The 13,514-nt window shown below is 39.5% G+C and overlaps 1 long non-coding RNA gene across 1 annotated transcript; it reads right to left on the bottom strand.

Moving 5' to 3' along the window:
* Positions 1-9,546: 9,546 nt before the first annotated feature.
* Positions 9,547-10,971, bottom strand: LOC124865415. The gene is made up of 3 exons (XR_007037580.1): positions 10,907-10,971; positions 9,720-9,782; positions 9,547-9,633 (listed from the first exon to the last, which is right to left on the bottom strand). It is a non-coding gene; the product is annotated as an uncharacterized LOC124865415 (long non-coding RNA).
* Between the last annotated feature and the right edge of the window lie 2,543 nt (positions 10,972-13,514).

The raw sequence follows: 13,514 nt of genomic DNA, 5'->3' as shown, positions 1-13,514 counted from the left end.
TACAACGGCTGAACTTTACATATTACTTGTTCATGCAGATTACTAAATCAAGGAACTACATTTATTTACGCTTTTTAATAAAGTGCCACAGCCTCAGAGGAAATTCTTTATCGAGACGACTAGTGGGGAGACTGCGTTGCTGCTGGGAGCCACCAGTGAACCTATATTTTCAGAGCAAAATGTCTTCTAGGCTGTTATGGTACACATAAAGCATGTGGATTAAGAGATGTAGTGTGTAGTGTGCATACAAACATTAGAAATAAAACACCTTCCAAGCAAGAACCCTTCCTTTACTCTCTGCTTTCCAATTTAGTTTAAGGGAAGAGACCATTATCAGTATCTGACTTATTTTCTTTTAACTCTAACTTCCTCCACATTCATTGAGACAAGTCATCCATCTATCTCAGCCTCCGGGTCCAGTAGCTCCTCGGCCATGAGTGCCTGATGCGGCGGGCTGTATTTCAGCATGTTGAAGTGCATGGAGAATTCCCATGAAGGGTAAGGGATTATGGATTTTGGCCTCTAAGCTGCCTAGATGCCCAGTGCGGATGTCTCTGAGCATAGTAATCTTCAAACAGCACGCAGAGTGATGAGTGGGCACCAAGGAGTTCTACTCGGGATCTAAATGTGTTCCACCGAGTTAGAAAGAGAGAAAAAAAAGGGCAAGAGAGGGAAAAAACCCATTTGATGCAGAAATGGAAAGGATCGAGTCAGTGGCTTCTCGGGGCGAAAGACACTTTTGATCCTGTGACCTGTTTAGAGCCTAAAGTCTGCGTTGAAAACCTGTGCAGAGTTACTGATCGCTTCGGAGTGCTGCAAATGTAAATGTCAAGGTTCCTCATCACTACATGTAACTGCGGGTGGAAAAAGTCAACTGATTGAGCAATTTTTGGAGTCACACCAGGCACTCTCGGGGAGGGAGCAAACGTTAATAATGACGCTTCTAATTCAGATGTGTCGCCGAAAAATGGCCGCTGTGTGTCAGGGTTCTTGACATTAACTGGCGTTCGGCTAATGGGGTGGAATATAAAGAACACTACTCATTAATACAAAGAACATCTCACAAATGAAACAGCAAAATGTCTGTTAGAAAATGTCAGAGAAAATCAATAGTGACGCATGTCCCTGATCAATATCTGAAAGGAATTTCTCCGACTCTGTCTTGATTGAATTAGATCTCCCCTGAAAAGCATCACTTAATTTAATACCTTGATTGGTTCCTGTCTTATTCAAGTGAACTCAAATTGCTTTAAAACCACGTAGGACCTGGAATTAGGATTGTAAGTGGACAAGGAAGATCAGATAGGGTGAAGGGCACAGGCATTTAGAGAGATTACATTCCCTTTTCGTAAAAGCAGCTGTATCTTTCTGTTTATATCAAAGACCTTTCCTGCAGCAAATCAGGAGATATTTTGAAGTTAAAGATGCAAAACATTCCAACAAAGAAACGTTTTCTGAGAGCGCAGCAGATGAAAACAAGCTGCATTGTACATGACGTGACCTTCGGCAGCTAAAGGATCAAAGGGTTCAACATTCCCACGGTGATAATTAAATTAAGTCTGCAAAGATTTACACAGAGCTCACTTTCCAACTCTAAATCCATAACCTGCTGTTTAAATGTACCTCACACTAACTGTTCAGAGAGAGCTGTATGCTGCTCACACACTCCTCGAGACTCTGCAGCACAAATACTGTCCAAGGCTACAAACAGGTACATCAATTTGGGAGCATGACAAGAAATCCCTTTAGGTGACAACAAAATGTACATGCCATTAGATCAGCTGCAGTATACTGTGATGAAATAAATTGAAGCCAACAGATGAAAGCTTGGGGCCCCAAACACCAGAGAGACTATTAAGGTGTTTTGCTGTTCTATTGTGCTACACTGCCATCTTTTGGACATAAACAGAACTGCATCTCAGCAGAGGTATTAAAACAAGAGGCTGAGGCGTAAATATTAAAATCTATTAAGGTTTTTTAATAAATAAAGTCCTACCTATGATGCTCCAGCGTATTTTACAACCTTTGGCATGAGAAGTACTTTATTGTACTTTCTTAAGTTATATATATATATATATATATATATATATATATATATATATATATATATATATATATACATATTATATATATATATATGACATATACAAGTCCTGCACAGTGGTCAGAGGGATTTTAAGCCATTCTTCTTGCAGGATAGTGGCCAGATCACTACGTGATACTTGTGGAGGAAACCGTTTCCTGACTCGCTCCTCCAAAACACCCCAAAGTGGCTCAATAATATTTAGATCTGGTGACTGTGCAGGCCATGGGAGATGTTCAACTTCACTTTCATGTTCATTAAACCAATCTTTCACCAGTCTTGCTGTGTGTATTGGTGCATTGTCATCCTGATACACGGCACCGCCTTCAGGATACAATGTTTGAACCATTGGATGCACATGGTCCTCAAGAATGGTTCGGTAGTCCTTGGCAGTGATGTGCCCATCTAGCACAAGTATTAGGCCAAGAGAATGCCATGATATGGCAGCCCAAACCATCACTGATCCAACCCCATGCTTCACTCTGGGCATGCAACAGTCTGGGTGGTACGCTTCTTTGGGGCTTCTCCACACTGTAACTCTCCTGGATGTGGGGAAAACAGTAAAGGTGGACTCATCAGAGAACAATACATGTTTCACATTGTCCACAGCCCAAGATTTGTGCTCCTTGCACCATTGAAACCAACGTTTGGCATTGACATGAGTGACCAAAGGTTTGGCTATAGCAGCCCGGCCGTGTATATTGACCCTGTGGAGCTCCCGACGGACAGTTCTGGTGGAAACAGGAGAGTTGAGGTGCCCATATAATTCTGCCGTGATTTGGGCAGCCGTGGTTTTATGTTTTTTGGATACAATCCGGGTTAGCACCCGAACATCCCTTTCAGACAGCTTCCTCTTGCGTCCACAATTAATCTTGTTGGATGTGGTTCGTCCTTCTTGGTGGTATGCTGACATTACCCTGGATACCGTGGCTCTTGATACATCACAAAGACTTGCTGTCTTGGTCATAGATGCACCAGCAAGACGTGCACCAACAATTTGTCCTCTTTTGAACTCTGGTATGTCACCCATAATGTTGTGTGCATTTCAATATTTTGAGCAAAACTGTGCTCTTACCCTGCTAGTTGAACCTTCACACTCTGCTCTTACTGGTGCAATGTGCAATAAATGAAGACTGGCTACCAGGCTGGTCCAATTTAGCCATGAAACCTCCCAAACTAAAATGACAGGTATTTCAGTTTCATTATCCAACCCCTTATATATATATATATATATACATACATACATACATACACTGCTCAAAAAACTAAAGGGAACACTCAAATACATCCTAGATCTGAATGAATGAAATATTCTCATTGAATACTTTGTTCTGTACAAAGTTTAATGTGCTGACAACAAAATTACACAAAAATCATCAATGGAAATCAAATTTGTTAACCGATGGAGGCCTGGATTTGGAGTCACACTCAAAATTAAAGTGGAAAAACACACTACAGGCTGATCCACCTTTGATGTAATGTCCTTAAAACAAGTCAAAATGAGGCTCAGTATTGTGTGTGACCTCCACGTGTCTGTATGACCTCCCTACAACGCCTGGGCTCCTGATGAGATGGCGGATGGTCTCCTGAGGGATCTTCTCCCAGACCTGGACTAAAGCATCTGCCAACTCCTGGACAGTCTGTGATGTAACGTGACGTTGGTGGATGGAGCGAGACATGATGTCCCAGATGTGCTCAATCAGATTCAGGTCTGGGGAACGGGCGGGCCAGTCCATAGCTTCAATGTCTTCATCTTGCAGGAACTGCTGACACACTCCAGCCACATGAGGTCTAGCATTGTCCTGCATTAGGAGGAACCCAGGGCCAACCGCACCAGCATATGGTCTCACAAGGGGTCTGAGGATCTCATCTCAGTACCTAATGGCAGTCAGGCTACCTCTGGCGAGCACATGGAGGGGCATACAGCCCTCCAAAGAAATGCCACCCCACACCTTTACTGACCCACTGCCATACCGGTCATGCTGAAGGATGTTGCAGGCAGCAGATCGCTCTCCACGGTGTCTCCAGACTCTGTCACGTCTGTCACATGTGCTCAATGTGAACCTGATTTCATCTGTGAAGAGCACAGGGCGCCAGTGGTGAATTTGCCAATCCTGGTCTTCTCTGGCAAATGCCAAGTGTCCTGCAAGGTGTTGGGCTGTGAGCACAACCCCAATTTGTGGACGTCGGGCCCTCATACCATCCTCATGGAGTTGGTTTCTAACCATTTGTGCAGACACATGCACATTTGTGGCCTGCTGGAGGTCATTTTGCAGGGCTCTGACAGTGCTCCTCCTGTTCCTCCTTGCACAAAGGCGGAGGTAGCGGTCCTGCTGCTGGGTTGTTGCCCTCCTACGGCCTCCTCCACGTCTCCTGGTGTACTGGCCTGTCTCCTGGTAGCGCCTCCAGGCTCTGGACACTACACTGACAGACACCGCAAACCTTCTTGCCACAGCTCGCATTGATGTGCCATCCTGGATGAGCTGCACTATCTGTGTGGGTTGTAGAGTCCGTCTCATGCTACCACGAGTGTGAAAGCACCACCAACATTCAAAAGTGACCAAAACACTTAAATATGGACAAGGAGCACTATGTACAAGTGTGTGTGTGTGTAGCCCATCATCTGTACACACACATTGTGTTGCATGACATGCCATTATAAATTAAGTTTCTCATTTGCATTAGGAATAACTTGTGTCAAGTGAATTTTTAATGTATGGTAAAACGGCATAAAGTTGTTAATTCTGTAAAAATTTCAAAATTTCTGCATGAATTAAACATCTTACTTTCACGCTTCATAAATCATAAAGAGCGAGTTTAAAGAAGTTTAAAGAAACAACATATACAGCATCCTCTACTATTAGTGGCACCCCACACCCACTCAGAGGGTTTTGGCCGGAAAATCTTGCTCTCATCTGACCAAACACACTTCCATTTGAAGTCCCAGTAGTCTTTTGCAAGGTTCAGACATTCAGGTTCATCATAGTCCAACAGGAAAGGCTTTTTCCTGGTATCGCTACCAAACAACCGGTTGGCATGCACAGTAGGGTCAATTGTTTTTTTTCTATAGATTTGGTCACCTGAAGTTGACGCTTTTCGCTGCAGCTTTGGAGATTTCTTAACCGCCCTTACCACCGTTTTCACTATGCAATATAAATTTGGATACATGTCCAGCTTTATTCGTCACAGTTCTAGTTCTTTTAAATTTCTTAGTTATTGCTCTAGGCATCTATTCGAGACAATTTATTATCTCCCGTTTTCCTCTGTACCATAGGCCGTGTTGTCTTTAGACACAGAGAAACCATTTGAATACTTTTATTTCATGAGTGAAAATTGTATACACGTCCCTTTTGGCATCCGTTAGAACAAATCACGACCACTCAACTCTACCGCTACACTCGGCAGAGCTGTCCTCCAAGCCCCTTTCTTTTTGCCTTCTTCACTCTCCCAAACTTTTTGAATGCGTCCACAATTTTTAACAAAAACGTTTTTTCTGAAATCTCGACGGTAGCATATCTGAATTTATTTGGATTAAAACGCTTCTGCGGATGCGTAAGAAGATATTGCAAATACCTAGGATATCTAGGAGGTATGGCTCTCCCTAACTTCAGGTTCTACATGGCGGCTAATCTTAAGACGATACAATGTTGGCTTCACCCTGATTTATGCCCTACAGTCCTAATTTGGCCAACAATGGAGGCAAAGACTTCTTGACCAGTGTCCCTGCCTGCCTCAGTCCATTAACCTATTAAGTCTGCTACTGACTTATACTAAAAAAATATATAATAGTTAAGACATGCTTAAAGATAAAGATTTGTACATGAATAATTTTTCTTTTGACACTCTTTCCATCCGAAAGCAGCATTTTTTAGAGAGTAGCAGATTCATAGCTTTGTTAATAACAGATTCCCTCAGTTTCCTGCTGAATCGCCAGTAACTTCTTTAGACCCATTTGTTAAAGCAGCCCCAGGTTTAAAGGGCATGATCCCATACATCTATATCCAGATTCATTCTATAAACCCACCTTCTCTGACTTCTCTCAGAATGCTGTGGGAAGAAGATTTGGGTGAACATATCAGGAATATTTAGAAAAAGGTGCTTACAGAAATGCATGATTCATCTTTTTGTGCTAAACATGCATACACTCAGAGTAAAGTACTACATCGTGCTCTCCCAACAAATGTTAGGCTGTCTACGGATGCGGACCCTGTCTGTGACCAATGTGGTATCGCCCCTGCAACTCATGCTCACATGATGGTCTTGTCCTATCTTAAGCTCTTACTAAGGAGAGATCTTTGACTTGTTATCTGAGACTGCCGAGAAACAAATTATACCCGCTGCTAGTCATTGCTTTATATGATGTATCGCCTCCCTATATGCACCTGTCTGATGTCTAATTCTGTCAAAATGGAAATCTTCATGACCACCATCACATACACATCGGGTCAGAGAAGTGCTTTCTTGATTAAATTGGAGAGAATAAGATTCATGCCGAAGGGCAGAGAGAGTAAAATGAGCATATTGTGGAACTCCTAAGATCACGTAGGGAAGCTGGACTTCCGTCATGTTCCTGACTGATACATTTTACTCTGTTCTTTTCATATAATGTCAGCCTGTTGACAAGTCGCTTGTCTTTGTTTGCTATTATTATTATTCTTTTTCTTTTTCTTTTTTACAGGGTTCTTGACTTTTTTTCTGAGTTTATTTTATTTGTTTAGTTTCATTAGCTAACTTGACCTATCTCTTGGACCATGTCTGTATCACTGTGACATTATGTTTTATTTTTGAATACAAATAATTAATTAAAGTTGTTGTTACTGTTCTGATTGAAAATATGAGCAAGTTTAAGTGTGTAGCTACGTTTTGTATCCATTCCCTGACTTAAGAAGATCAACACACATTGGTCCAACTTGAGTTGCATGTTCTTTGTTCTCGCCTTTCCCGTGTTGAGGAGAGGGTGAGAGAAATGTGCCTTCGTCATATCAGATTTATAACCCAGACAAACAGGACGCTATGAGTTACTAATAAGGTGTTTCTAGAAACTTTGAAATCAACTTGAAATAGTAAAGTATATTTTATAAAAATTATTTTAATATTTACATTTATTTTGTAGGAATTGTTACCGTAGCCAATAATGGTACCAGTCATGCCAGAATTAAGATAAAAACCAATTATTCGTCAGTGAGGCATTTATTTCCCAACTAAATAAATGTACTAAAATAAAAGGTTGCATTTACTAAATACATCAGTGTAAAAAATTTGCTTCTGCAATAAAAGTCTTTTACTCATCTGTATCAAAGGTGTCGATAACAGTGTGAGTGGAATATATTTTTAATTTCTTTTGTTTTACTGAAACAGCATATTTCAGATTTTTATTTCACTAAATAATAAATACAGCATACAGTATGAACCTACGCAATTAGAAATTAATTTCAAGATAAAGGTGAGAAAACAGGTCTGAGTCAATGGTAAGTTATAATTAAATACCAGAGAGGTTTTTAAGTGTAATTGTCTTATCAACTGCACACAAATGTATCAACTGCATACAAATTAGTGAAAGAAAAACCTCCTCTAACCTCATTTTAGTCTCAAACCAACAATTATCCCCACAAAACAAGCCAAGTTAATTTTTGAACTGCTATTGGCATCTCTCAAATAAGTTAATGTGTATGTTAATGAGTTTTCTCCAATAAAAACACTCAACAACAACAGAACGGAGACAGTATACACTCAGGAGATGTAGCATGATGTGGGGCTTATCCCCGCTGTTTTATAATATAATCCACTCTGTAGCCCATTAAACAATACAAGAGAACTGCTCTTAATAATAAAATGTACCCAACTCTTTTGAGAACACATGCAAAGCCAGTTTCTGTACATGTTTTATTTACAGAACACTGGTTCTCAAATGTTTGACCACTAAACATCTCGCCAACATCTTGCATTCATCCCCACCACAGACCAAACAAGGTGCGTTTTTTTTTTTTTTCTCCCATGAAATATTGGGATTTGTCAGTAAATAAAAACACTACCAGCAGATGTTGTAGCTGTAAACACAGATTCACACAAACCATTACAGTCTTTCTGGCACTCAACAGACTGGGATAAACCCAGGGCGAGGACTATGTGCTAATATTGCATGCATGACACATTATATTACTTTCCATGATATAATTTAAAAAATATATTTTTTTAAGTTATGTTTTTTATATTTGTTTATTTGGTTTTGTTTATGAATTTTTATGTTTTGAGTGCTATTTATAAAAATATTCTATGGGTAGCAAAGTTTATAAAAGCTACATGGAAAAACAATTATTCACCATTTTGTAAGAGTTAATATTCAAATTGTAAAAGCCATAAATAAAAAGTAATTTAGAGACGTGGTTAATTTTGTTACCTTGCGCACACATTATATTGCTAATAGTGCTATAATTCTACTTTTCAGTAGAAAAAAAGAAATCTACTGACATGTTGATTGCTGTTTTCACTTTGCTTATACAAGCATTGATTTGATTTTGAATGACTAGATTGATTCCCTTGCCCACTCTGGGACATTACAACATTAGCATGATTCTGTAGGTCAGAGAAACACTTTCAGATGAACCAGAGTGGAAATTGTACAGAGATAAATATGGAGGATAATGTATCACACAGTAGCCTTTGTATGATGTCACAGTAACTAAGAACGTATTGTGTTGCAAAACTGGCAGCAGAAAACAGTGCTTTGGTGTTCGAAATGGTCTACTTTCCTTTCACAGTCTTATTGATACTGTCAACATTTCAGACAACTTTCCTAAGAACCTAAGGTAAACTGAAAAAAACATGTTAATGGTATTAACACCAAATATTTACATTTGACAGTATTGCTGTCTTAATACATAGACATACATAGAGACATACATAGAGACAGGGAGAGAACACAGGTAAGTGTCGCCTCCTTCATATAATCATGATAATCATTTACCAATCAGTTTTTTTCAGTTACAGATATTCCAGAAAATGAGAAATAAAATTCTACTTTAGTCCTACTCAGTGAGATGAATTTATGCTCAGTGCCGGCTAAAACAATAAGTAGTTTTAAAAGGTTTATCTTTCTTTTTTAATTCATGCAGACAGCAGTGGAAGACTGAAGCAAAATATAAACATTAACAGAATTTAGTATAACTAAAGTAAATTTGTTCATCACACAGAATATTATCCCTTCTTGTTGTTATACTCCTTTTACACTAACACAGAGTCTAATAAGATGATATTAACTGGGGTAATTGGACGGGCTTTGGTTCTGCTGTTTCTAGTCTCCTAGCATGCTAAATTGTACTTTAAAAGTATTACTTTGATAACAGTTAACGGGGTGGTTCTCCTTTAGTTTCCATGGAATAACTCTCCAAACAGGTGCCCATCTTTTTTGTAAACAGAAGAACTGTGTAAGAGTGACAGTGTGTGTGTAAAAGAAAGAGATCAGGTAAGAGGGAGTCCCTTTATTCATGCAACTGCAGAAAACGGTGGCCTGTCTATAACTTTCTCCTGGACCTCATTAGAGGGACTTCAAACTGTAAGAACAATATGGTGGAAATTTCAGTGGTAGAAATTTGTATTTTTTTAAATTTTACTATACCTTGAAACTGGTAACCAGCACCTTCTCTTTGCACATATTTGTGTGTGAAGAGGGGGAAACTCTGCTGTCCTCCATAGATGAGAACTGTAAGAGAAATACAGAAAAGACACAGTGTGGTATAAATAAAATGTATGTTTAGTAAAGAGCATGACCCTTCTCTTTAGAAAACATAACTTTAAAAATGTGTTTTGAACCATACAGAAAAGGAAATTAACTTAAATGATACTACTGACTGGAAATTTGTAACAAAACTCAGTCATAGAAAGTATCTGAAAGTGATTTATTTAAAAACGGGGGATCATCTACTATATACCAAGTTTTCAGCCAATCTGACCAAGTAAGCTGCAGTAATTTTAAATTTGCAACATAAATAATATGGAACGGTAAATCTAAAAATCTGATATCTGGTATAGAGTTTCAAACGTACACTTAAACTCTTGTAGAATTAAAGTCGCTTCACATTTTTTTCAACTGATAACAAAACAAACCTGAAAGCGAAACACAAATAAAAACGAATATTATTCGCACTGTAAGAATCCAACGACACGCTGCCACTTTTAGGGCCAACTGCAACATTTCTACACACCACTGAGAGATGTTGGATAGGTCGCATAATGCGTCTAATTGGAGTGTTTGTATAAACTAATGACATGTCTGTTTACCTTATTTACTTCCACGCATGCGCACTGTTCTGGTGGGCAGAAACCCAACAACCATTCTGAAATTAGCGCCTCGGGAAATAAATATTGCATGTATTTTTTTTTTTTTTTTTTTTTGTATCATATAACGTCCATTTTCAGGCCACGTTAAAACCTGACGAATGCTGGGAACATGTGGACATTTCATTACTTTATCCACCACCTTCACTTAAACACAAAAGAGGAGAACCTTTAGTCGTCGCACATTTCTCTGCGCATATGCAGGGGGTGTTATAGTTCCAGGAATCATAGCAGGCTATTTTTCCTGAAAACGATCTCGGATTGTAGCCAATCAGCCTCATGAGCCATGAATGTGCTTTGCAACCATGCATTGATTAGACATTAGTTTGCTGCAGCTGCAGAATCGCGGTAAATTGCTCTGCATAGTTATTTAGAGCAAAGTTCGTGAGTTATTAAAGCCCAGTTTAATTCAGGACTGAACTAATCTGGGTTTTAATAACTGCCGCCACCCACAGGTATGTGAAGCCATTGCTTAACTTAACCACTCACTTGTCCTCGGCTGAATTGTGCTGCTGGAATATTGACGTCGCTGCAGACGTTCAATTAACGCAAAGGGCACACCTGCCGGAGATTAAAGTAACGAGAAATTTATCTTTGTACGACCCAATTGAGGTAAAAGAAAAAGATTCAATCAGATCAATATTTAATATTTTTACTTTAAATGGGCATTTACCAGTAAGCTGGAGTGCGTTAAATCTTCCCACCTGTTTTGTCTTTTGAGAGGATCAGGATCCACATTTTGCAGGGTAAAAAGCGCATGCGCAGAATGTAACGTCTGCAGTCACGCTGTACTCATAATTACCACGTGGACTCCAGCAGGCTGTCTGTGAGCGTGGATGTAAAACCGAAAAATAAAAAGAAATTAATTAAAAAAAATAAATAACTAATACGGTAATATGGTAATATATATATATATATATTTGCTATATATCAAATAAAAGCCTGTAGAAAAGACTAACTGAAACTTGATTTAGATTTTAGTAGAAGGTTTTATAAACCTTAAATAAATAAAAAATATTTCAAAATGTTTTATTACCTTGAACTATTTCTTTTTGATTTAAAAATGTTTTCACACAAGCACTCCCTCAGTGTACCTGCATATTCTTTGTGCAGCCTGTATTGGCTGGTGACTGCTCACTGCACGCTCGACTTATTTTATGCATAACTGTACTGTGAGATTTTCAAAGCTTTGTTTCTTGTATATAACCAAACCCTGATTTAATCTTCTCATCAACTTTATTCCTGACCTGTGTTCAGGAGCATCAGAAAAAAAAGGACTGAATGAATGCAAATGCATCATACCCCTTTTACTGATTTCTTTTTTTCATTTTGGAAACATTTTACTGTTCTACTCCAGAATTGTTTGTGTTTGTGGCTATAACATATTTGGGAGACTGTAGGTATGATAGAATAGAATAGAATAGAATAGAATAGAGATATACTTTATTGTCCCACAGTGGGGAAATTCGGGTGTATCAGCAGCAAAGTAAAAGGTAAATGGAAGCATGCAGATACTCAAAAGGGAGGAAACAAATCTGTATACTTATATTAATTATGGCATACTCAGATTAAATGAAATGTGCAACTGTGTTTGGTGATTTTGAAAATGTACAAAATGGATAACTGTGCATAAAAAATCAGCAGACTATTTACAAAAAAAATGGGAAAACTGCAAATAACAGCAGAGATGTAAACCATTTTTGAGCTTGTTGGGAGCAGTAATGGTTACAAAGTCTAACAGCTGCTTACTGTCTTACTTTATTTATTTATAAAATACTTTAAAACAACCACAGCTGCAATAAAGGGTTGTACACGTAAAATCAAAAACTATTTAAAAAATAAAACAAGAAAAGAACAATAACCTCAAACTGTTAAAAACAATAATTATTAAAACAATAAGACAGAGTAAAAAACAAAAAGTCTCAGGTTGTGCCAAAAGCCAAGGAATAGAAATGTGTTTTCAAGAGTTTAAAAAGTGGACAGTGAAGAGGCACATCTGATATGGAAAGGAAGGTCATTCCATAAACTGGGAACCTCAACACTACAGGCTCTGTCCCCTCTGAGCTTCTTTTAGACCTCGGCACCTCCAGGAGCAGCTGATCACCCGACCTGTAGGCATCGAGCAGGAGAATATGGATGAAGCAGCTCAAAGTGGAAGACAGGGCAAGACCATGTAAACATGTTAAAAACATACGAGAGAATTTTAAAATGAACTCTAAAATGCACATGCAGCCAGTGGAGGAAAACCAGAGTGGGGTTGATGTGCTCCTTCTTACCAACTCCAGTTACGGTAAATGTCCTGCAATTGTATTGCACTTTATCAAGTCCCCAGAAACCCCAAAGTGCTTTACACTACAATCAGTCATCCACCCAAACTGTCAGTGTGTAACAGCTGCCCTAGGGCAGGCTGACAGAAGCAAGGCTGCCATACAATCACCGCCACCGAGCCCTCTGACCACCATCAGCAGGTAAAGCAGGCGTAGTGTCTGCCCCAAGGACACAACAGCTGAGACAGATAGACTGGGGTGTTCGAACCAGCAACCCACCAGTTACAGGACAAACCCATACCACCTGAGCCACAGTCGTCCCAGAGCCTAGCAGCTGCATTCTGGACCAACTGGAGACGTTTCAGGGAGGACTGGCTGAGTCCATGGTGGAGAGCATTACCTTAGTCAAGCCAGCTCCAACAGCTCCATGGATGGGGTTGGAGACATTGTCCAACAGTGATGTTAGTTTTGCTAGAGTCCTTCTGTCTCCCACCACCTGCATTGCGTCCATGGGGCACTCCTGAGTGAGTGAACAAACCTGTTCAGATCATTCACCCACCCATAAATCTCCTACACCCTGGGGGTTTGGTTTGTGACCTGAAATTGCTTTCAGGCACTACCAAACCCCATTGATGTTCTGCTGCAGCTGGTCCTCCATCGTTTTCAAGTAGACATTTTATCCATCCCTGAACTTTCTTCTCAGTTCCTTCTGCACAGCTCTCAGATCCTCTTTGTTTCCTGATCTAAAGGCTCTCTTTTTCTCCTTGAGGATAGCCTTTATTTCAGGGTTGATCCAGGGCTTGTTATTGTAGAAATATTGTACCTTCATG

The sequence above is a fragment of the Girardinichthys multiradiatus genome, chromosome 3, assembly GCF_021462225.1.
Source record: "Girardinichthys multiradiatus isolate DD_20200921_A chromosome 3, DD_fGirMul_XY1, whole genome shotgun sequence".
Taxonomy (NCBI): Eukaryota; Metazoa; Chordata; class Actinopteri; order Cyprinodontiformes; family Goodeidae; genus Girardinichthys; species Girardinichthys multiradiatus.
This window is presented reverse-complemented; position numbering and strand designations above follow the sequence as displayed.